We start from the raw sequence: 23,896 nt of genomic DNA, 5'->3' as shown, positions 1-23,896 counted from the left end.
GGTGACAGTGACAAAAGGCAAAATGGGCTGCATGGTTGCCGTGCTATGGCGTCTGCCAGGGCAATCCAGGGAAAAAGGGCATGAAATGATTGTCTGCTGTTGCTTTCACAGAGGAAGGACTGAGTGACGACATTTACCCAGAATCACCCGCGACACTGTTTTTTGCTTTGGGATCTCAATCCAGAATTTCAATGAGTGGGGGAGACTGCAGGAGCTATGAGATAGCTGTGGATAGCTACCTACAGTGCAATGCTCCAGAAATTGACGCAAGCTTGGTACATGGATGCACACGACCAAAATCATGTGCTTAGTGTGGCCGTGTGCACTCGACTTTATACAATCTGTTTTAAAAAATGGTTTCTGTAAAATCGGAATAATCCCGTAGTGTAGACATACCCTGAGATACAATATGGGGTGAACAATGCATAGGGCTTGCAAATGCAGCATTTCCAAAGAGATTACATGCCACCCTGATAGGCTGCAAAGTGCCGCAGTTTGGAATTTTTCCATAGGCAACTCCTGCTTGAAGCCACATGCCCGCAATTTACCTGTAACTGGATCCTCTTGGATTGGATTCAGTTTTGATCTAGTTATAGCTTGGTTAAAAAAAAGATAATGGTTGAGATCAATGTTATGTATTCCCATCAAGTTCACACCACTATGGCTGGGGGCACCTCAATCAACATGTCCTCAGACATGCTCTCATATGGCATCCAATCCCACTGAAATCAATGTAAAAGCTCCTACAAGCTTCAAAAAGATGCAAGGTCGGGTCCATGACAATAAAAGTGTAGTGCTCATTACAGAATTGAGCCCTGGTTTGTTGGATGCTGCAAGCTCAGTCTTGTCTGCAAACCTTTCAGTCAGTATTACAATATATTCAGCTAGTCATCACCTAAAATGAATGCAACTGTTCATATGAAAAAAGCCAACAGATGTTAGCAAGTAGCGTCGGGGGTTTTCATTTGCTTCAGTTCTGCCTGAACTATCATTAAAAACAGAAAACAGTTGACTGCCGGATAGCTGTTTTAGCAAACCCAGGATCTCAGACTGCTGCAAACTGAATAGGTCCAACTGATAACATCTTCCAAAGCAAAAGAGGATTTAATTCTAACACCACCCATCCACTGTGAAGCACAGATGAGTCTTGGGCATAGAGAGACTCTTGTGCTTCATCAGAGTTTTGCAGGGATGAGGTAACAGACATCGTGCTGTTCTATGGCACAAGCACCATCTGACTTGTCTCAGGATCTAGCTTGGCAAAGAACATAGGATTGGAAAATTACAAAAAGCTTTCTGGCCTCAGCTGCACATTCATATGTTAGGTAATGGTAAAAAAAAAGCCACTGACTTAATGAAATATGTACAACGCGGGGGGTGGGGAGAACCACACCCACAGAAACAAGACGGAGCAAAGTACTCTGCCGGAAGAGAGAAGCTGGAGGGATAAATGTATTTACAACACACACAACTTTTCACAACAAAGAAAAAAGAAGCCTGGGATTTCCCCTCGCCAGCTTTAGACTCAAAATCTGTGAAGAGCAGCTCTGGTGACTAAAAATGCACATTACCATTTTTCACGAGCCAGAGGTTCAACCACACAACTCAGCATTTAAGGAAGTCAAGTGACTGAACCCCTTTGTACCACCCAGAGAAATTCCACAGGTTCATACATTCCCACTGTTCTAGCATGCCCTTCAAATAGCCATGGCTCTCACAGTGTTTGTGTTACCAAGCTCACATAACTGAAAAGCCCAAAGAAGGGGCTAGGACGGGTGAGAAGCATAGGATCTCAAACTCACTCAGAAATTGTATGGGAACAGAAGCACTGCTGTGAACTGTAGTTGCTCAGGCTGGTTTTGACAATACCATCGTGGCTATTAGCTTCAATAATTAATTTTGAATTCCCTAATCATCCCTGAAGGTTTTCTGTTTCCTGTAATGTACCTGGCCTGAAGGGTGGGGTGGAAGTATGGAAAGATAACAAGAATGTGAATCTTAGCACCATGGCATCAGTTAGCACTAAAGTTCTCTCCTTTCTCTCTCTCACTGCACTAAAGACACTTAGGGTACGTCTACACTGCACGATTATTTCGAATTAGCTTAATCCGATATTACAAAACAGATCTAATAAAATGGGTTTAGCGCGTCCACAGTGGGATCACGAAATCGATTGTTGCGGTCCATGTCCAAGCTACCATCGATTTCAGGAGCGGTGCACTGTGGGTAGCTGTTCCTCAGCTATCCCATAGTTCCACTTCCGGGTTGAGAGCACAGTGCCTGATGGGCAGAAACATTGCCCCGGGTGTGCTGGGTACAGCCTCACCCCTCCCTTTGTGAAGCAGCAGGACAACCCTTTTTGGCGCCTTTTTCCCGGAGTGCGTTGAGCAAACGCCATAAGACAGAATCATGACCCTGAGTATCACCAAACGGTCATCCTGCTTTGTCAACACCTCGTACTCTCTGCCAGCCATTCAGTACACAGAGGTGACATTTACATACTCATGCGGAATTATTTTATTTTACTTCTCTTTTCACGTGCTGAGGGGGGGGGGAAGAGGATGAGAAGCCTGTCGGTGAACCACGCAAGACACGTGTATTAAGTGACAGACATTGGGCGCTCAGCCAAGAATTGCATAATGGTTTTCAGAGGATGCTGTGGAGACTGTAGCTGTATCCTCATACCCCCTCACCTCCCTCAGCATCCGTTTGAGTCTCTGCTTCCCGTTGCGGTTCGTCACGCACCGCTGTGTATTCCTGGAGTTTTATTTTCAAACGCTTTGGCATTCCTGTTCTCTTAATGGAGCTCGGTGATAAACAGACCCTTTGTGCTCACGCATTACCAGCGATCGTCTGTATCTCCCGTTAAGGTTCAACGCAGAGTACTTTTGCATTGGAAACTTGCATCACCACCAGGCTGTTCAGAGCTGGACACATGAAACCAGGAAAATGTCATTTCTAAAAGTCTTCGGGGCTTTTCCTGTTACCGGCACTCCGCATCCGAGTTCGGATTGCGGATACCAGAGCGTCAGTGTGCACTGTGGATACCTCTAGGAGGCCAATAATGTTCGATTCCGTCCACACGAACCCTAATCCAAGTTATCACTTTCGATTTAGCGCTACTCCTCTCGTCTGGGAGGAGTTCCGAAGTCGATTTAAGGAGCCGTTTAACTCGATATTAATGACGACGTCGTGTGAACAGGTACAGCGTTAAATCGGTATATCGGCCATTAAACCGATTTAAAGTCGCAGTGTAGACCTGGCCTTACATTTGCTCTCAGTTTTAGCCCTTGCTCTTTTTTTTTTTTTTTTTTTTTTTTTTTTAAAGATTCTCCTTTACAGCTAAGTAGAAAGAGTTTTTGTTCTGAGAACAGAGGGACAGATGTCAAGCCCCTCCCCCTGCCCCTGCACTTTCTAATGTGTGTTTTATTTTGGCAACAAATCTTCATTTTTCTCACCTCTCCAATTTGTTAAACAATGAAGGTTGAAGCCGAATGGAGAGCAACAGCCTCCGTGTTACAGCATGACTGACTTTCGCATACTCCTAGCCAATACTGGTTCTTGGCTATCCTACAGGTCTTGGTGACTAAATGGAAAATACTGTATGAAAAAAATCCAGCAACAGATATGATACTTATATGCTACCCTTCTAATACACATTGAAAATGATTAAGCAGAACTAAACTTTTGAACCCAACGTTATTCCAGTATCAGGGGATAGCCATGTTAGTCTGTATCTGCAAAAACGAGTCCAGTAGCACCTTAAAGACTAACAGATTTATTTGAGCATAGCTTTCATGGGTAAGTTCTATTTGAGGAAGTGGTTTTTTTACCCATGAAAGCTTATGCCCAAATAAATCTATTAGTCTTTCAGGTGCCACTGGACTCCTTGCTGTTAATGTTATTCTAGTTATTTATTGTAAGTTCCAGAAATATCTTATGGTTTCTTAAACTTTAGGACAATTAATCTGCTCAGACCCCTTATTCATTTTAACAGAAGCAGCAGCAACTTGAACCATGAAACTTATGTTTTTAGTTTATTAATAATACTGCCTAGCATAGTTTTCATCAGTAGATCTCAAAGTGCGTCATAAAAGAGTTCAGTATCGTTATCCCCATTTTACAGATAGGAAAACCGAGGCGTAGCATGGGAAAGCGACTTGTCCGTAGTCACGCAGCAGGCCAACTGGGAATACAGCCCAGGTCTCCTGAGTCCCAGTCCAGGACTCCATTCCTTAATGGCATGTGATTTGCTCATTATGAATAAGAGGCTACAATAGGGTAACACAATGAAATCCATAGCTGACATGCTTGGATTCATCGCAACAGAACATGTGCGTGCATGCACACACATGCTATGGATACACAGTGATTTTGTGGAATGCTAGGAAATATGAAATGCCATTTAAAAAAAAAAAAAAAAAAAAGGAAATCCCTGCATAATGCTGATTTGGTTTAAAGTACCTGAACCATCAATAACACATGCAGTCGCAGAACCGGAATAGTGACCTGGTATTTAGAGATGCATACATCTTTCTGGTTTTCCATTATGCGGATATCTAGCCCGTGTCACTTTTGGACTTTCACCCCTTGATGGAACAGCCCTTAATATTAATGGACATGAAGGTTGGGGTTTTCCATGAAGCCCAAGGGAGTTGGGAGCCTAAGTCCCACTGAAAATCAATGGGAGTCGGACCTAACTCTCTTTTGAAGATCCTAGTCTGGAGGTTTCTCCACTTAATAAGCATAACCACAGGGAAGAAACAAAAGAGCCAGCTAATACATTATACCACTGAATAAAGATATATAGTATTCTGGAGATCACATGCACAGGGATGATGTATACGGTCGCTCCACAATGCACTACAGTTTTCTGTCTGGGACTTGGTCTGATTTTTAATCTACTTTCCATATTTATTTTGCCATTGACTATTTGCACACTGTATATTTATAGATATCTATCTACATCCTCAAACGCTGGATTAAATCAATCCTTGGTGGAACTCTATTGACTTCAAGGGGCTTAGGCTGGACATCAATTTCACTCACAATATATATTTACACACATTCACAGTATACACCGTACCCAGGCACACACCCCATTCCTAGAGCATTTCACACTTCTATGCAGTCACACCTTTCATCCTGAAGTGCTTTACAAACAAAGACCGATGAACTGTGCAATCATGCCACCTACTACTGAAGAGTAGCCATTTCTAGGGTGGAACGTGGCAGCTATTCAACAGTGTACAGCGACACCATGCAAAAAAAAAGTTTAGGATAAGAATAATGAATTAAACACAAAGCTGGAAAGCTAATTTAGGGATGGAATGAAATTCAGACAGGAAACCTGGAGGTTAACAACATACAAATAGTTTCCAGGAAACTCTTATGACTGTGTGTGCCCTAGAGATCAGTTTTATTTCATCATTCAAAAGACAGCACCTCCAGCAGCAAGAACTGATCATTTAACAACATGAGTGGGGGGGCATGATTGTCTCATCGATTGAGTGCCACATACTAATCATTAAGTCAAACTTTCTGCAGCAGTTGGATTTCCTTAGTAGTACTAACCTGGACAGCCTCTGCTTAGCTTGTCAGATTTGACCAAGACCATAGCACAGGGCTACAGACCTCATTCAGATGTGCTCTTATTTGCTGGTAGCCAAGAAGTGCCAATGATGGAGAGGCTCGATGTTAGCTCTCTCTGTATCGTATGTGATCTTGACGTCATCCTGTTACTTACCTCCACCTGACCATCTCAAATGTTACAGCCAATGTTAAAAAAGAAAGCCCTTTTCTCATGTTCATGTAACACTAAGCAAGCCCAGATGAGATTCATTATTATGCAGCAACAACCAGCAAGCATACTATCCAGAAAGATGTGGTTTCTGCTTAGATTTTCTACTGTTACAATAGCTCATGCCAATATTTGCACTGTCTGATTTGTAACAGCACCTTAACCTCCACCTAAGCAGCACTATGTGGGTGGTATAATGTGGGTGCAATTAAACCAATGAGTGGAAACCCTAAAGCAAATTATTTTCGGTCTCCATCAAGCTGCAGTTTGAAAACAGCGCAATGTTGTCTTTAGCATCCCAGGTAGGAATTGGTTCATAATTGGTTTTCTCCCTATACTCCCAGATAACTGAGGCAAGTATTGCTTTAAGCTCACCTCTAAACTATTTGATCTCAGGTTCTCCTCTAGCACTGAAGACAGTGACATCTGTTGTATCAGCTAAGTAGTAGCCACTAGTCTGAAAAGAGAAGAGTAGTTTGCTTCTTTAACACCCTAAGCACAGGGTCCATATAAGAGCAGCATTCATTCCAGAAAGAGGTTATCACAAGTTTCAATGCTGAAACTTTGTTAGCTTGTATTCAACCGTGCATCTAGCGTTACCTCTAACTCCACAATTCTCTCTCATGATACAAGTGGAAAGTCATCCTGAATCCTACTGGGACTGCTGTGTGAGCTCGGGATAAAATGATCACTCTAAAGAACGAATTGTTCCGTGCAAGGACCACACTTCAAAGAACAGAGTGTCGGCTCAGATTTAACTGAATCTTAGCACAACAACAGAAAAATCTCCTCTTATGAAAATAGATCTCAGTATGTTTCACGTCATCCCTGGATGGGGAATATTTGCTTTTAAATGTTTCCTTTTGAGAATCATGTATTCAGGCAAGAGAATTTGAACTGCTTCTGAAGTTTGGTGACATTTACACAGGTTTATTGCATGGACTGTAGCTTCCTAGACTCAATCAGGCTAACAGTGTTACAGAAGCTATGCTGTCTAAACTTCCAGGCATTTAGCAACACGGCTTTTCCACTTCATTAGTTCAGTCCCAACTCATCCCTGTAAGTGAACAGGAGAGAAAGTTTTACCTGACCACAAACATCTTTGCCAAGTGATGGAAAAATTCTGCAGCTTTTAAAAAAAAAAAAAAAAAAAAAAAAAAAGAAGAACAAGTTTCCAAAGGAATACAAGAAGATCTGTTTTACTGGGTCTCTCCCACCCCTCGCCCTCCTTTCGAGATGTAGATGCTAAATAACCAACTGAAGTTAGAGAAATTATATTATAATAAATAAAAGATGTTCAAAAAGTAGTGAGGAGCCAGGTTGACTTTCAGCCTTGAAAGAGGCTATTTGGTTGGTTTAAGGTGGCTGTCAAACAACAAAAAGAGTCACACACACAAATCAATCTGGCATTACTTCTGTAATAATAATGCCACTCTTTGGATTGCAATGCAGCAGGACAGCACTTACCTGGAGATGCTTTGGTGGGAGGTGACCTCAGTTCCTGCTGCTCTCTTTGCACTGAAGTGGCTCTTCTGAGCTGGGAGTGCAGTTCGAGGGTTCCCCTTTGCTTTGGAAAATACTCTGCAGCCAAGGAAATGTGCTGCAGAAATCCTGGTGCTGCCTCTTCCTGGCAAATTTCACTGGAGCTATCCAAGCAAACCCCTCCCAGAGCCCACCCCTCCAAGCTCAGACACACCAACTAGGCTGATGGGTGATATCATGGGCTTTTGCTGTAATCTGAGAGCTGTGGCATTCCTTGAGCACTGCACTGAAATTATTTGCAGCCAAGGAGGAGAACAGGGAATGTGAGCTGCTTTCCAGGAGGCCCCTAAAGAACAGACCATTCAGGATCACTACCATGTATTATTATTTAAGAGCTATATTGCTGTAGTGCCCAGAGACTCCAGTGGGGTTCAGGGTCCGTTGTACTGAGTGCTGTACAAACACATAGTAAGACATGGTCTTACAGCAAAACATCTGTTATAATTACCTCCCTTTCTAGGGCTTTAGTTTTGCAACATTCCTCCTCCAAGGCTGTTTTCTGTGTAGGTCTCATCTCACTTTGACCCTTTCGGCATTATGTTCATCCCTATCTAGCACCTCCAGCTCTGTGCTGTTTTTCACCCTTTTTCATAGCAAGGGTAGTCAAATCTGAGGCATGTGCTCACAGGCTATATATCTCCTGGATCTGCATCATCAGTTACTCCAGAAAGTCTGATGCCCTGGGGATTAGCCAAGTCTCATTAAAGCTGTATTTCCCCTCCATCAAAACACTGACTCCTGCAGATACAGGAACACTAAAAAGACTGAATTCAGAGAGAGCCTCAGCCACTGAATCCAAATACACCTGAGAGTTGGGGGAGGAGGTGTTAAAATAAAATGTTGCCACTATCCTCTCTCGGGCCAGGCTATACCAAGATCCTTGAACCCTGGAGAGGTTTAAATTCAGATCATCTCATTTGCACAGTTCTCAGTTGTAGCCTTTGATGACTAATATTGTGTAGAGCTGGTCAAAAAATTGTGACGGAACAGTTTTCCATCAGTGTAGTTTCACTGAAATCAAGTCATTTTGTGGGAATACGTTGATTTCATCTAAGTTTCTGATGGAAGAAAGTTAAAACATTCTGTCGATAATGTTAAAATGTTTCATTTGGACTTCTATAATAGAACATTTTATATTGTACCCTTTCAACCTCATCACTCACTCACTCACGCCCGTCACCCCAGTCGGGGTATGGGCCGCCAACCACAGATCTCCAGAGTCCTCTATCCTGGGCCATTCGCTCTAGCTGGTTCCAGGTATAGCCCATTTTTTTGCTATCAGCCTGCCTCACGTTCCATGTGCCTATGGTAATCCTCCTGGTTGCAAGACAGGTAACTGGCTTAGTGGCTTCCTCACGGCTTTCACCACCTAGTGTCATGCATCTTCGAGTTGACCCTTCTTTTTCCAGGGTAAAAGTCTCTGTTGTCTCTGTTGTTGGCGTTTCTGTAGCAGGTTGATTTTTTACAGGGTGGAGTTGCTAGCCCCACGCCCAACCCTCCTCCTTTATCCTGACTTGGGACAGGCAGATGGCCCCAAAGGACAAAACAACAACTTTTGGAATTTCCGTTCCATGGGAAATTTCACCATTATGTCTTGAACTGGAACAAAAATAATTGATATAGTAGTATATCCCATAGAACAGAAATCCTGTTTTCTGACCAGCTCTGATACTGGGATTTTCCAAGGAGACTAGGGGTGTTTAAGAACTCAAAATCACACTGAAAGTCAATACTGACTCCTCAGTCTAAATGGGTATAGGTAGGACTTGCAAACGGTGACCTGCAGAAAAAGGACTAGAAGTCGAGAACTAAGAGCCTGAGCAAACAACCCACTAAGTCTGTGGGAGACTTTCCATATACTTCAGTAGCTTTGGATCAGACCCCAAAGTATTAAAAGACCTGCTGGCAATCCATTCCAACCCCACTCCACATGCACAGCCCCTGCCAGCCCAGGACTGCTCCCTACAGCTCATTCCCCAAGAGTTTAGTCCCCCTAGTTCTATATTAATTTCCAAATTCATTCACTTATTCTGAAAAGTTAAAACACTTCACGCAAACCTCTGATTACATTTTCAACAGTCAGCCTATAAATGTGTGAGAACAGACTCTTACATCAGATTTTTGCAATTTCCCGGCTTCTTGTCAATTAGCAGAGCCCCTTCATTTCTAAAACATTATTTTTTTAAACCAGATATGGCCATTATTCCTTACACAGGGAATACCACCAGTGGCCTTGCAATCGGGTCAATCAATTGTCTGTTCCTCATCCATATTCAGGAGTATTATTAAACTACCCATTCTAGCTGTTATTGGGGGCTCAGGTCAACCCGCAAAGCATCATCAGTCTCTGATTAGGTCTCTTATCCTAGAGCAGGCCTCTGAATGTTCTTTAGCACAATCATAAGCAGAGAGAACATATTGCTCATTTCCACCACGAAGCTTTAGTCAGCCAGGGAAAGTCTGTTAGAGTGATTTTAATATTAACTGCTGCCTCCTTAAAAACTAAACTGTGTCAGCTTAGATCTTGATATTTTGCCTATTACTACAAGCAGATTCTTATCCACAAAAGAGATGTAGTATGGATGACAGTAAGGAAGTTTTCCCCATACTGATGGGTCAATGTGCCTCAGACTCACACCAGTAGGGGAAATAGCTGGGTTCGGTCTCTACGACCCATTCGATCCTTGGCCTCTCTGTTAAGTAAGCAACAAGGGAAGCAATTATTTAAATTGGGGACCATCATTTTGTTCTGTGTTGGTAGAGTTCTAGCACAGTGGAGCCCTGGTCCATGACTTTGGCTTCTGGGTGCTAAAGCAACACACAACGCAACAAACAAGAACAGTGCCAGCTGCCCAGTTGCTAGTTTTATGACATGGACCGTCAGCACCAATTCATTTCACACCCTGGATACCAGAGCAGCCCTCAGATGGTGGTAACTTGGTTATAGCTTGGGCCAGGAAGCTCTGTGTTCTCATACAGCTACACATATGTAATATGTATTTCATAACACTCCCCCCCCGCCCCCAATGGGGGTTTCTTGCTTACACTTAATGTTGATGTTCAAAGAAATCTGTGGGGTAAGTGCAAAATTGGCTCAGCTGCATTCAGAAAGAACAGACCCCTAAGGAATGAGCAGCATGAGCCAGCAGCCAGTGAGACAGATGGTATCAAACTACTACATAATTAGGAAGAATACAACCAGACTCATGATAAACTGTACCACCCACTGGTGGATGGAGACTTCTCCAAGCTGACCTCATTCTTCTCAGTGCAATGGACATCTCTCCACCTTCGTCAGTACTTTGAGCTCACCCACTCCTCTCCCATTCTCTTCCCAACTAGTTGCTGCTCTGTTCACTGCTCATTCTAAATTCTATTACCATTACACCACAACTTTACCCCTTTACCTGCAATCAAGCAGCAAATATTGTTATGGACACCTTATGCTGTAATCATATTACATTTCAGCAAAGTAGAGGTGGGCCTGGTTAGCATTTGGATGGGAGACCTCTGACGAACCCCAAGGTTGATGCAGGAAGTGCTCTCTTTTTGAATAGTCAGCACTGAACTGATCACCCAGCAGCATCATACAGGGTTATGTGCTGAAGAAAGGAGCATCTTTCATATGCAATCTGTGTTTTGTTTTTTTAAAAAAAAAAGAAAAGCCATGACACTTTTCTTTTAAAGTGTAGCTCTTTTTGGTGCAAGGCAGAATGTGAGCAAGCAACGAGTTAAACCCAGACCAACAACCTAGCCAAGTTAGAGTTAAACCTCTGGCCTGATACGACAAAGTTAAGAAGAGTTTAAGAAGGAAAGTAGAGCAGCATGAATCAAGGGCATGTCAGCAAGATAGCTGAATAGCTATGCTCCTGTGGACCCCTGATACTGCCAATTTCCACCTTGATCATTTTGTTCCCTTCAGCACTGGGAACTGGTAGTCAAGAAGTGAAAAATAGTGATGATATAAACCAGCAATTCAGAGTCACCAGTGACTAGAGTGCCACCTCGTGGTCTAAAGCTCAATGTGGGGGCTCAGCTCACTAAGACGGGACTAGTGAAGCAAAAATGTATCTCAACACAAGCTCTGAATGGCAGACCTATTTCATGCTGTCAGGAAAGTGAAGTTAAATTGGCCAGAGGATGGAATGTGTGAGCATTTGCTAGCTTAGGCACACAGAAATAGGACTGTCCACAGCAGGAAAGTTTGCAGCATGCCCAAGGAGGTGTTAGTGCCGTTATATACGGCGCTGGTGAGACCCCACCTGGAATATTGTGTGCAGTTCTGGTGTCCCATGTTTAAGAAGGATGAATTCAAACTGGAACAGGTTCAGAGACGGGCTACTAGGATGATCCGAGGAATGGAAAATCTGCCTTATGAAAGGAGACTCAAAGAGCTTGGCTTGTTTAGCCTGGCCAAAAGAAGGCTCCGGGGGGATATGCTTGCTCTATATAAATATATCAGGGGGATTAACGTTAGGGAGGGAGAGGAATTATTTAAGTATAGTACTAATGTAGGCACGAGGACGAATGGGTACAAACTGGATATTAGGAAGTTTAGACTTGAAATTAGACGAAGGTTTCTAACCATTAGGGGAGTGAAGTTCTGGAACAGCCTTCCGAGGGAAGTAGTGGGGGCAAAAGACTTATCTGGCTTTAAGACTAAGCTTGATAAGTATATGGAGGGGATGTTATGATGGGATAGTTTAATTTGGGCAATTGATTTTGGATTATCGGCAGATAAGTCTGCTCAATGGTCTGTGAGGGGATGTTGGATGGGATGGGAACTGAGTTACTGCAGAGAATTCTTTCTTGGGTGCTGGCTGGTGAGTCTTGCCCACATGCTCAGGGTTTAGCTGATCGCCATATTTGGGGTCGGGAAGGAATTTTCCTCCAGGGCGGATTGGCAGAGGCCCTGGAGGTTTTTCGCCTTCCTCTGCAGCGTGGGGCATGGGTCGCTTGCTGGTGGATTCTCTGCAGCTTGAGGTCTTCAAATCACAATTTTGAGGATTTCAATAACTCAGTCATGGGTTAGGGGTTGTTATAAATGTGTATGGGTAGGGTTTTGTGGCCTGCCTTGTGCAGGAGGTCAGACTAGATGATCATATTGGTCCCTTCTGACCTATGAGTCTAAGTACAAAGAGGTCACGTGAGGATATAGGAGGCAAATGCCATGTAAACATCCCGCTTAAGAAAGTTCTTGCCTTTTATCTAAAAGGAGATGTTCAGACAGAGCTCAGTACTACACTTAAGGGCAAAATGCTGAACGCGTGCTAACTTGTTGGGCGTTCCACCTTTAATTTTTGTATCTCGTTAAGGCCCAAGACAGAGACAACTCACAAACGCGGAAGTCACTCTCACACAAAATGCAACTGATTACAGGAAAGAAATGCTATTCAGAATTTCTTTTCATCATAATAGTTGTCACAGAGAGAAGGCTGTTTATAGTGGCTAAACCAAGGTCCAGCAAAACTCTTTGGAACACTGGCTTTGCCAGGCCTATGGTCCATCCAAACCTATATCATTTCCCCCAAAGCAATCCCTACCTGCTGCATCAGAGAAAGGGTAAGTTGCCATCTAAAGGATGTTTACAAAATAACCTGTCCACAGTGGAAGTTTCTCCCTTAGTCCTATCACTTAGTGATTGGCCTATGTCCTGAAACACAAGGATTAACATCCCTTATATCCCATCTAGGGCAACTGTTGCCTAACAGAAGTGGTTAGGTAAGTGAAGGACAAACAAAATGAGAGTGAAAACTTTGGGGTTGCTCTAAAGCGGATGTAGCAGTCTTATTTTAATCTATCACCACCAGAACGTTGGTCCATCACAACCACTGGTAAATTGTTCCAATTGTTAATTACTCTTGCTGTTAAAAATTTGTGCCCTATTTCCTCAATTTGTCTAGCTTCAACTTATAATTAAACAAACACACACACACACACACACACACACACACTTCCAGCCATTGGATCTCGTTACACCTTTGTCTGCTAAATCAAAGAGCTTATTAACCAACTTTTGTTCTTCATTTAGGTATTTAAACACTGTGATCAAGTCGCCCCTTCATCTTCTCTTTGTTAAACTAAATAGATTGGGCTCCTTGAGTGTATCACTACAGGGCAGGTTCTCTTATCCTTTAATCATTCATATAGCTCTTCTCTGACCCCTCTCCAGTTTAGCAATATCTTCCTTCAATTGTGCACACCAGAACTGGACACATTATTCCAGCAGTGTTTGCATCAGTGCCAAGGATTGCTTTAGCCTTTTGGCAACAGCGTCACACTGGGAGCTCATGTTCAGCTAATTGTCCACCTTGACCCCTCCTCAGGCCTCTCTCAGAGTCAGTGTTGCCGAGGATAGAGCCCCTCATCTTGTAAGTATGGCCTGCATTCTTTGTTCCTAGATGCATGACTTGACATTTGGAGATATTCAAACATCGTGTTTGCTTGCACCCCGTTTACCAAGCAATCCAAATCGCACCGTTATCAGTGACCTGTCCTCTCCATTATTTACTACTCCTCCAATCTGTGTGTCATCTGCAAACCTTGGCAGTAAGGGTTTTATGTTCTCTTCCAGGTCATTGAAAAAAATGTCAAATAGTGTAGGGCCAAGAACCTATCCCTACAACAGTAGAACATACACACTTGAAGCCCAGTTTTTAAAGATGGGACAATGCAACTGCAAACACAAAACACAACCGCATGCACACCCTGTTACACAAAACTTACCACGTGGATAAGTAAATACCAGATTTGCATCAGCAGTCATGGTCTTTGCTTGCAGAAATTAGGTACACACCATTGGTTCTCTTATCTTTGATAGCCGGTCCCTTGATCATTCCTCTCCAATCTTCAATTCATTCTCAACACCAGGAGGGATGATTTAGTAGTCTAAACCCTGTGTTTTCATTATCTAGACTCCCTGGAGCCACAGGTTCAAATCTCATCTAGGTCAACTTGGCCCCTCATATCACAAAGCAGATAAATTGAGTTCTGTGCAGGTTACTTTGTGCACAGATTGCTTGGATGATACCTTAAGAACAGAAGGAGCTACGTGCTCTGTAGAAGCATTAAAGAGGCCGTGGCACTTGTCATGAGAGTTGGCCCTTACAGAGAATGCCTATAAAATTTAAATTTGAGAATTATATCCCTTCTTTAGAATTCATAGCATGGTTCAAGAAAACTAGAGGCGGGATCTAATTAAATTGATTTTAAGATTTTTGGGGTTTTTTTTTTTTTAAATAGAATCCTCGTATATTTTTATTAGTCATTATTATAAAGGAGTGATTCACCTATGAAGCGAAGCACTAAATGGTCTAAGCAAATCCTACTGAAGACATCATGGTTTATTTCACCCCAGTGCCAATAAAATTCAACAGGACCTTAACAGAAGAAGGTAGTGGTGGCTTTGAGCTGATCTCCCTGACCAAATATTCCCGTCCACCCAATATTGTGCAATGTTACCTTCCACCCCAGAAGTGGCTGCATTTCATCAGTGCTGTCTGCAAATAGACAGTGAGGCACTTTGGAATTAAACACACTACTAAGTAGTATGGGTCTTTTCTACACAAGAAGGGGAATGGTTTTTTAGCAGACTGTTTGTTCTTTCACTACACATAAAGCTGAATATGCTGGAGAGTTCAGATACAACTCTTCCACCTAGCAAAGAAAAATCCCAGAGGATTAGAAGTTGTAGCTGCTGTGCAGAGATTTTAATTACAGTGCTATTCTGATTCTGCAGCTGAGCAACAGAAAGAGTAAAACCACACCCCTAACTAGATAGCATTGTTTTGTTGCTGCTGTTTTCTTCGTTTTTAAGGCTTAATGCAACATCTTTTCCTGCAAACCACTGACATCTGGTTGCTTGTGCCTGAACAATCTTTCAAAAGATAAATAAGGGGTAGGGATGAGTTATGAAAACCAAAAAGTCTGCTCCCCAAAATGGAAGAATGGTGAGGTTTTGTTTGCAGAAGGAGTTTGCTGAAAATTCAGGCTCTGCCAGCCAAGGCGCAGAGCATCCTCATCTCCTACTGAGGTCACTGAGAACCAAGGACAGGTGACAGGATTTGGCCCTTTGGCTGCAACCAAGGCCCAGTCCCGCACGTGTTGTGCATTCAAAAAATCCCATCCATTCCCCAGTTACAGGACAGTACCATGACCTCTTCGAAAAAGTGGATAGTCGGCGAAAGAGAGAGTCCATCTCACCTTGCAACATGGAGAACTTGAAACCGTTTTTGACGTAGAATTGTCATTTCTCAACCAACATCATTCACTGTAAAACAATAATTTAACAAATTAAGTAATTCAATGTAACATGAGGTTTAGTGCAAAACTTCTGTCTCATCTAATATAGTCTAAAGCTCCCCAGGATCTCCTAGTTTAACTGGAAGCACTTTTTAGGAATAGAAGAACTCATTTTGCAAAATCTTAAAGTGATTATTTCTAGATTTAGGGAAGAAAACAAACACTCAACATTTTTGAGGTTCTGCTTCAAATTGGCTTTGGCAAAACACATGTCCTAGGCTGCTGCTGTACTGGAGAGGAAGGATGATCTTATGGTTATACTACTGCATTCAGGAAATTTAGATTCAATTCCCAGCTCTGCCACAGACTGCCTGTGTGACTTGGGGCAAGTCACTTCAGCTCTGTGCCTCAGTTTCCATCTATAAAATGGGGATATTTCTTTTTGAACTGTCTTGTCTGTTTAGCCCATAAGCTCTTCAGAGCAGGGACTCTCTTACTATGTTTTGTACAGCACCTTACGCAACAGCGGCTCTCAACTCAGTTGAGTCCTCTTGGTGCTACCCTTAATAATATTTTGTTTTTTAAAGCTGTATTCTTCTTGTGATCCTAACAGCCTGGAAGAATTAATTCCAAACACCCTTTATTGCTTGCATAGCACAGGCCTCTAGTGGTTAGAGAGAGAGAGATTTGCTTTAAAATTAAATTTCCACTGGAAAACAATGGCTAGATTTCAGGGAAATAAAGATTTTTGAAAACCACAAAAGTTCTGCCAAACCCTGAACTTTTTTTTTTTAATTAAAGTCTAAGAGTTGCACACAACCCCAAGTGCCATTGGGTATTCCAACGGCAATATTTGTAATATTCTTCCAGACAGTGAAATTAATCAATTGCAGAAAGCAATCAGCTATAAAGTAAAACCACAAGCCATGGGAAATATGGCAATAGACATAATGCAGAGGGCACATAAGCACTAATAATAAAACCAAAACACAATAAAACTGTTATTCTGAAACAGATTTGAAGGCAACAGTTGCAAGACTCCAAACCTCTTATCACTCCTTGAATACCTTGGCATGTGTCTGAGCCAAGCCTCCCCGCTCAGGATTCTTCTGGTAAGCTCATGGGCATTATGAAAACACACTGTACACTGATGAAAACAGCAACTCCTTTGAAAGGCACAGCCTCTGGAGTATCGTGGCCTTTAATCAAGGAAATGAGCTCCATGTAGGCATTAAAGGAGACTTTTTATTCTAGGGCCTTCCAGAGACAAGGCAATGCTGGTGGAAGAGAAATTTTCTTGCGATCACTTACGCAAGAGAGGGGCCTACATGCAGGATCTCTCATCAGCAGAATTATTTAAAAACAACAACAACAACAACGCATATTAAGAGTGCAATGTGGCTGCAGAGGAAATGAAAACCAATAATGTCATAGTTTTGTCAACCTTTAATGTTAAAAAAAAATAAATCACAAGTTAAGTTCCAAAAAATATATTATATAAAAAAATCAGAAACTGGCTTCTGGAAGGTAAGCTTTGATCCATACTGAATGACGACTTTGGCTATTAGGATTATATGGTAGAAGACTGGAAAATCATTTGTTGGCAAAACAGGCCCCGGGAGTGCTATGTGTTTTGTTTTTTAAAAAATGTGAAGACACTACAATCACGTTTTTCCTTGGGAATTTAGCACCCCTTTCATGGAGATCTTCTAATGGTGCAAAGAGACAAATTACCACTAGGTGGAAACAGTTCTCCGTATAGCAATAATATCCTTTTGTATGTGGAGCTTTACATTTCAACACAACAAACCAAAAATTAAAAGTTGTCTTACACCCACTGGGCCAAATTCAGCAAGGACTTAAACACTGACTAAAGCTGCTTTTGGGGGTTGATTGTCCTATTCCAGCAAGAATCAGAGGTCATTCCACTGTAGGCAATGCGATTACACCAGCGTGAGAATTGATGAGGGAGAACTATCAGGCCCTTTGGGTGTAAATTGGTCAAAAACAGGTGCAAGGGACAAAGGAGTGCAACCTGCACCTCAGTTTGCAAACTCGAATTTATGGGTGCAATGTAGAGCTGTATCCAGTTCCATCAAGGTTAAATTTGAATGCAGGAGCATTGGGGATGATGCAGCATGAACTAAAGTTATGGTGGCAGCTTTTTCTTCCACTTCCTGTCAATTTCTTGTTCTGCCACAACCTCTCTTTGCCTCCCTCCGTGTGTAAGTTGCTAAATTAGTTTGACACCTACAGGAGACCAAACTGGTGTAAGTTACACTGCCTTGCTACTTCCAGCACTGCTTATGTCTCTGCTGAATTTGGCTGAGACAACAGGCTTTATTCCACGCTGCATGGGTAATTCCATCACCACGGGATGAGCATAAATGTACGAGTTCTGGAACATGCAAATTCTCCCCTCACCCCAAAAAAGAGTTATGTGTGCTGAGGAATTTGGTGCAGATTCATCCTGACAAGCACAGATCACACCTAAACTAGGAGAGTCTCTGCTAATTGTGCTTTTATGCAAGAGTCTGAACTTGTAACAACTAGTTCAAGGCCTGGTAAAGGATTGAAAGACACTCCTTGGAAAGGACACCAGCAGACTGTAGGGAGCTCATGCTGATGTGAAAGTGGGCTGAGGGATGCAGGTGGGAAACAAAGATGTAGAAGAGCATTGCGGGGAGACTGGACCAGTCCTGCCAGATGCTGAGCATCCTCAAATCCTATTGAAGTCGGGGGGAGAGGGGAAAAGAGGGGCTGAGCAGCCTTAATTTGCACTGAGCTCATCAAGGCTGCCTATACCAGCCTCCTCTCCCCCTCCAATTTCTTACCAGTGCTCACACCAGCTCAGTTCCACTGGTGGGACCACTGATGTAGGCAAACTACCAATGGTTGTGAGAGTTTACTACCATGTCACCTAGACCTGCGCTGAGCAAACTTAGAAGAAATGATAGTAAAAATGCCTGCTATCCCTTGACACTACGTTCACATGAATATTCCCACTGGCAGAGCTGTACCAGTGTTAGCAGCCGCAGAGCACTCTGAAGAAGAAACGGCTCCTCTAGACAAGGCCAGCGAATGGAGGGTGTTCAGCCCCTCAGAAGGTCAGGCCCCTAGAAAGGTGGAATTTATTTTCCGTAAGCTCATTCTCCATCTTGCAGGCCAATTCTATCAGGGAATTGGGGGCCAACAGGTACAGTCCATCTCAAAAAGCAAACAGAGCCTTCGAGATCCCTGCTAACATCCATCTGAACTGCCTGCAATACTAAGATTCTTGATAGTTACGAGGGAATAGTCTGTGTTTCTATGACACTTAGTACAATGGGGTCATGGCTCAGCAATGCTACAGCAACGCAAACGAACACAAAAAAGGTAAAACCCAACGGTAAGCAAGTGAAGAACAAGAGCAGATAACGCACAGAGATACCAAAGACCGACATCCTTTTGATCCCTCAACACTGATCAATGCCTTCGTTTTCTCTCTGTCGCCAGTTTGTCTTTTTCACTCTGCGTTTATCTTGGCCAGGTAGGTGACCAATTCATTACATCGGAATAGCAGCAACAAGCATGGACGTGTCCAAATCTGGATAAAGCATCTTTTCAACATGTGCAAACCCTCTGGGGATCCCAAACTTTGGAATGGTTCTTCAGAGCTGAATGACAGCATCTTTGAGGGCCACCTGCCCACAGATGCACTCCTTGTTTTGAGAAGAGCATGTGTGCATTTGGGGCTTGGGGGAGAGAGGGGAAAAACAAAAAAGGAAGCCAAACCACTTTATAGGATGCAAATTGTTTTAAAAGTTCTATCTATGGTACTTATCTGGCCTCTGTCACCCTAGTATCTGAGGATCTCAGAAGCTGTGATGTATTTATACTGCCAAGACCCCAGTAGGGTAGGGGAATTGAGGCACAAAGAGGCTAAGTGACTTGCCCAAGGTCACACAAGAAATCTGTGATGGGCGAGTGAAATGAACGTGGGTCTCCAAAGTCCTAGGGTATTGCCCTAACAACTGGACCATCCTTCCTCTCAAGCCTGTCACTCTGTTCACTAGACTTTCCAAAATGCTCAGCACCTACACTCGGGACTAGATATTCAGAAGATTTTAGCTCACATTTAAGCACTTAAATAAGTGGACACATTTTCAAAAGGGCTCAACAACTTGAGTGCAGGGCTCTTCTGAAAATCTGGTCACAGATATCACAGTGGGAGCAGCTGAGTTGGGTGCAATCGATCCTTACTCTTTCAGGTAATAGAAACTGTGTTAACACTACTGCGACCGATGGCTAAATATTCCATTTCTCTTCCCAACAGACAAAGAACATGGAGACAGATTGACACTGAACTGCCCTGGTTTCACCACCTCCGCAGTAAGACAGTATCAAAATTAAGTGGAAGATGATTCACTTTTAACATGTCAGTAACTGTCAATTTCTCCTTCCACTCGAAGAAGAATATCATCAATGGAACTTTTTGTTTCACTTATTGGTTGACTTATCTGTAATGGAAAGAAAAATGGTGGGTTTAGGTGTCTAATTTGGGATGCCCTAAAGGGGCCTGGTTTGTAGAGAAGCACCCTGAAAATCAGGGTCTTCAAGGCACCTTACCTTGGTCACCTAAAACTCAGGACACCCCAAATCATGAGTCACTTTTGAAAATTTAAGCCAATGTCCCTGCCCTCAGCAACTTACAGATGCCATCAGCGGCTGGGGTAGGAAATGCTGGACACTGACTGGGACAACTATGTGGGAAAGCATCTGTTGCTCTCCAAATTGAGGGAGTGGATCAGAAAAACAAAGCTCTCAAGAACAGAGGCAGAATACTGCTGTGCACCCAAGACTGTTCCTGAGAGAGAGGAATATAGCAAGTCACTGCTGGGTACACTCCAGCCTTTACTGAGCTTCATGCATTATTTACTAGCAACAGTGATAGGAACAATGAAGCAAGAAGGAACAGGGTGCCCCAGATCAAGTTTATCCTCAAGCTGGTTAAAGCTATTGACTGTCCCCTTCACTAAGTGCTGGAGAAACCTGCATAATTAGGAAGGCTCTTTTGTTTCCACATTCTGAGGGCCCCAATCCTTCAATCTGGGTAAAATGAATGGTGTTGTTTGAAAAGCTGAATGTTTCCCTGCTCCACAGGTATTTTTCAAATGGGGTCCACTTTTGTCTTCCAACCACTTCGTCCATTAAGAAGACACATTTAAGAAAACGACTGCACCTTTCTGCATCTCGTTTGCTTTGCACATGTTTCTCCAACACAGCAACAAAAAAGAGATGAGTGATACATTTAAGTGACCGTGAAGCTAAAGGCTTAGGTGTCACTCACCTGCCCAGCCAGGTCACCGACAAAGGTCAAAGATCAATGCCCTCGCCTCTTCTTTGCGTTCTTCCCACATGCCTTACCAACCCTAATGGGCCCCGGGAATGGAAAGGGTGAACGGGAGAGGTAGGAAAAAGAAAGCAAACCTTGTTATCATAAAAACACACACAAACAGATCAACACAGCCTTTGTCCCCACACGGTCTGATCACAGGGTTAGAACTAAAGTGAAAACATAGCTAAGTCTCTTAAAGGTGTTGCATTGCACTCAGGTATTGTTGCTCAGGGCTAGTTTCTAGGTAGCAGTACAGATGTTTCAGGGGGTTGGGAGAAGGGAGAGATTAGCATGGTTTTCCTTTTTCTTTTGATTGTGTATTTGTGTAGACTTAAAAGGTCAGGCAATCTGCAAAACCACATTGCTTTTGTCCTTCTCTTTCAGGTTGGGTCACAACAACTACTTCTAGTAGAAAAGAGAACTAGTAAAAGAGGATGATCCAGTTTATACCGATAAAAGCATTATATCAGGATCACATGGCCAGATGTGCCAGCACTCAACTCCCCATTTAGGCACTTGAATAAGAGCCAGAGTTGCAAGAGTGCTCAGGACTCAGCAGCTCCCATGGAGATTTACAGCCAGATTTTCAAACTGGCTCAAGAACCCCCAAGCTCTTTTGTAAACCTGGTTATGTATTTTGGGGCTTAGTGAAGCTCTTCTGCAGCTCTGGCCCCCCATTGGGGGTGAGGATGAGCAGTTTTGGCAATCTGGGCCCATGTCCCAAAATCTTTTGGGGGAGGTCATAACAGTTGAAGAAAGCCACCCATCTGCCGTCTATGCCACTGGTTCTCAAACTTTTGTACTGATGACCTCTTTCACATAGCAAGCCTCTGAGTGTGACCCCTCTTAAAAATTAAAAACACTTGTTTATATATTTAACACCATTATAAATCCTGGAGGTAAAGCGGGGTTTGGGGTGGAGACTGACAGCTTGCGACCCCCATGTAATAACCTCACAACCCCGAGGAGTCCCAACTCCCAGTTTGAGAACCCCTGGTCTATGCTATACAAAGAACTTGCAATGAGTTCTTACGAAGTGATCAGAAAGAGGGACTTGTGCTAAACTGTATGCTGCTAAATTATAGAAAAGATGCAAAAAGAATGGTCTCACCAATGTCACACTCACATTTACAAATATTAATATAAAAAGGGGAATGAATGCATTTTAGGGAGCTTGCACAGTAAATGCTAAAATTGCAAAGAAAAATCATGACCCTAGCAAGATCCTCACTGACCATTACCTTTTAGTCACCTAGCTTTTTACTCGGCGTCCATTTCTTCATCCTTGCACAGTCAGAACTTCAGGAGACTCGACACCGGTACGAAGGCGCACCAGCACAGATCCAGTTGAAGGACCGAGGCCTTTGCATGGGTTTTGGCTGTTTAGGCCCCAGTCCTGCAGTGAGCTCCATACAGACATCCCAATGTGCTACAGAGACCCTTGCTTTCTAGGGGCCACAAGTGGAGAACTCACTTTGGGATTGAGTCCTTAGGAATTGTTTACATGGGGAATTTGACTGGAATAGTTCTTCTGCAACAACTCCCCACCCTGGAGGTTCTTCTTTTGGAACTCAACACATGGAGTTATTCCAGAATAGCTCTTGTGCTTTAGATTCTCACTCTGCTTATTGTAGAATAATTTCCCCGTGTAGATAGGCCCTTAGGTTGTCTGGTCTTTGGAGATATGGACTGTATGGATGGCACCCACCCTGCACACTAATTAAACAAATGTCCTCACATTTCCACACAGGACTGGGCATGGACTCCCAGCTGTTGATTTTTTTAAAAAAAATCCTCAAAGAACTAAGTTTGCTCATGTCAGCATCCCAACTCCACACCTCTCAAGAGCAAGGTAAGCCAGAGGCCTTAAACCTATGTATCATTCTCTTTCCAAATATACAGGCTGAAGTAGATACTTAATGTTTTTACTGCAGAGCCTAGGAAACTGCTGGAATCCCTTCCCTCTGCCCTGGCTTGCTCATTATTCCTCATGGAAAAGCACATACACAACTTCTGTTTCTAGGCTGCTGGTAAATCAGGTAAGTTTGATAGTCAGCTCTAGATCTTCTTCTGTACTGTGCACCTCACTGCAAAAAAACCACAAAACCATTAGCTACCCTGTACACAGGATTACACTGGTGTTCCACTGCATGTGCCCCAAGCAAACTAGTAAACAGTGTCAGCACACAGAGCAGATCTGATAGCTCCACAGCAAAAAAAAAAAAAGGCAACTGAAGTCTCCCAGGACTCCTTCCTAAAGGGCTTATTCTTGAGACTTGGAGTATTTCAGACAAACATAGCAAAAAGATCCTGAGGGCTGGGATACAACCTCTTGTGGGTCCTCAATATGGGGCTCTCTTCTGAGGCAGCCATCCTCCTTACTAAAACTGCTGTTCTCTGTAGGCAATTTGAGAACTGATTGTCCTTCAGTCCCAGCCCTGCTTCTTCACTGTATCTTGTGTGAGGTCTATGCAAAGGGGTTAACTCCCTGCTTGCTGAAAACAAGTAGAACTTTTGTTGTGCACAAAAAAACCCTGTTGCATGCAGTTCAATATACTCCCGGTTCTTTTCTAGTTGCTTGCTCCCAAACGTATCACCGTCAATGACTGGATGTATTGCTAAGCTTTCTGATTTAAAGAACTATACCCCACACCCAGTTCTTTTAGGTATAACTAGATTTTAATCAATGAAGCAACAGGGATTTTTAAACCATAATGTAGCAGAAGCCTGCCCAAGAGACCAGGAGGCTAGGAGCAATTTGAGGAATCTATAGTTTATTGATCCTTGAAATACATCCCCCCCTCCCCGTTTATGGCTACGTTTAGTGACTTCCTAAGACTAGGACTACATTGCAAACTGATCCCCCTTGTGCACTGACAACACACAGATGGACAGGTGAGTACCTAACAAGATTTCTTTTAGCCCTGCAGGATTCC

The 23,896-nt window shown here is 43.1% G+C and overlaps 1 protein-coding gene across 1 annotated transcript in view; it reads right to left on the bottom strand.

Annotated features, from left to right (window-relative positions):
- The window catches only part of LOXL2 (lysyl oxidase like 2), a 90,939-nt gene extending 83,532 nt beyond the window's left edge, over positions 1–7,407 (bottom strand). The window contains exon 1 of the mRNA XM_075062753.1: positions 7,268–7,407. The gene's annotated coding sequence lies outside the window, so the exon portion shown is untranslated. The remainder of the gene's footprint in view (positions 1–7,267) is intronic.
- Positions 7,408–23,896: the final 16,489 nt, after the last annotated feature.

This window comes from Chelonoidis abingdonii, chromosome 2 (assembly GCF_003597395.2).
Source record: "Chelonoidis abingdonii isolate Lonesome George chromosome 2, CheloAbing_2.0, whole genome shotgun sequence".
Taxonomy (NCBI): Eukaryota; Metazoa; Chordata; order Testudines; family Testudinidae; genus Chelonoidis; species Chelonoidis abingdonii.
Note: the sequence above shows the minus strand (reverse complement) of the source record. Positions and strands in the feature narration are given on the sequence as shown.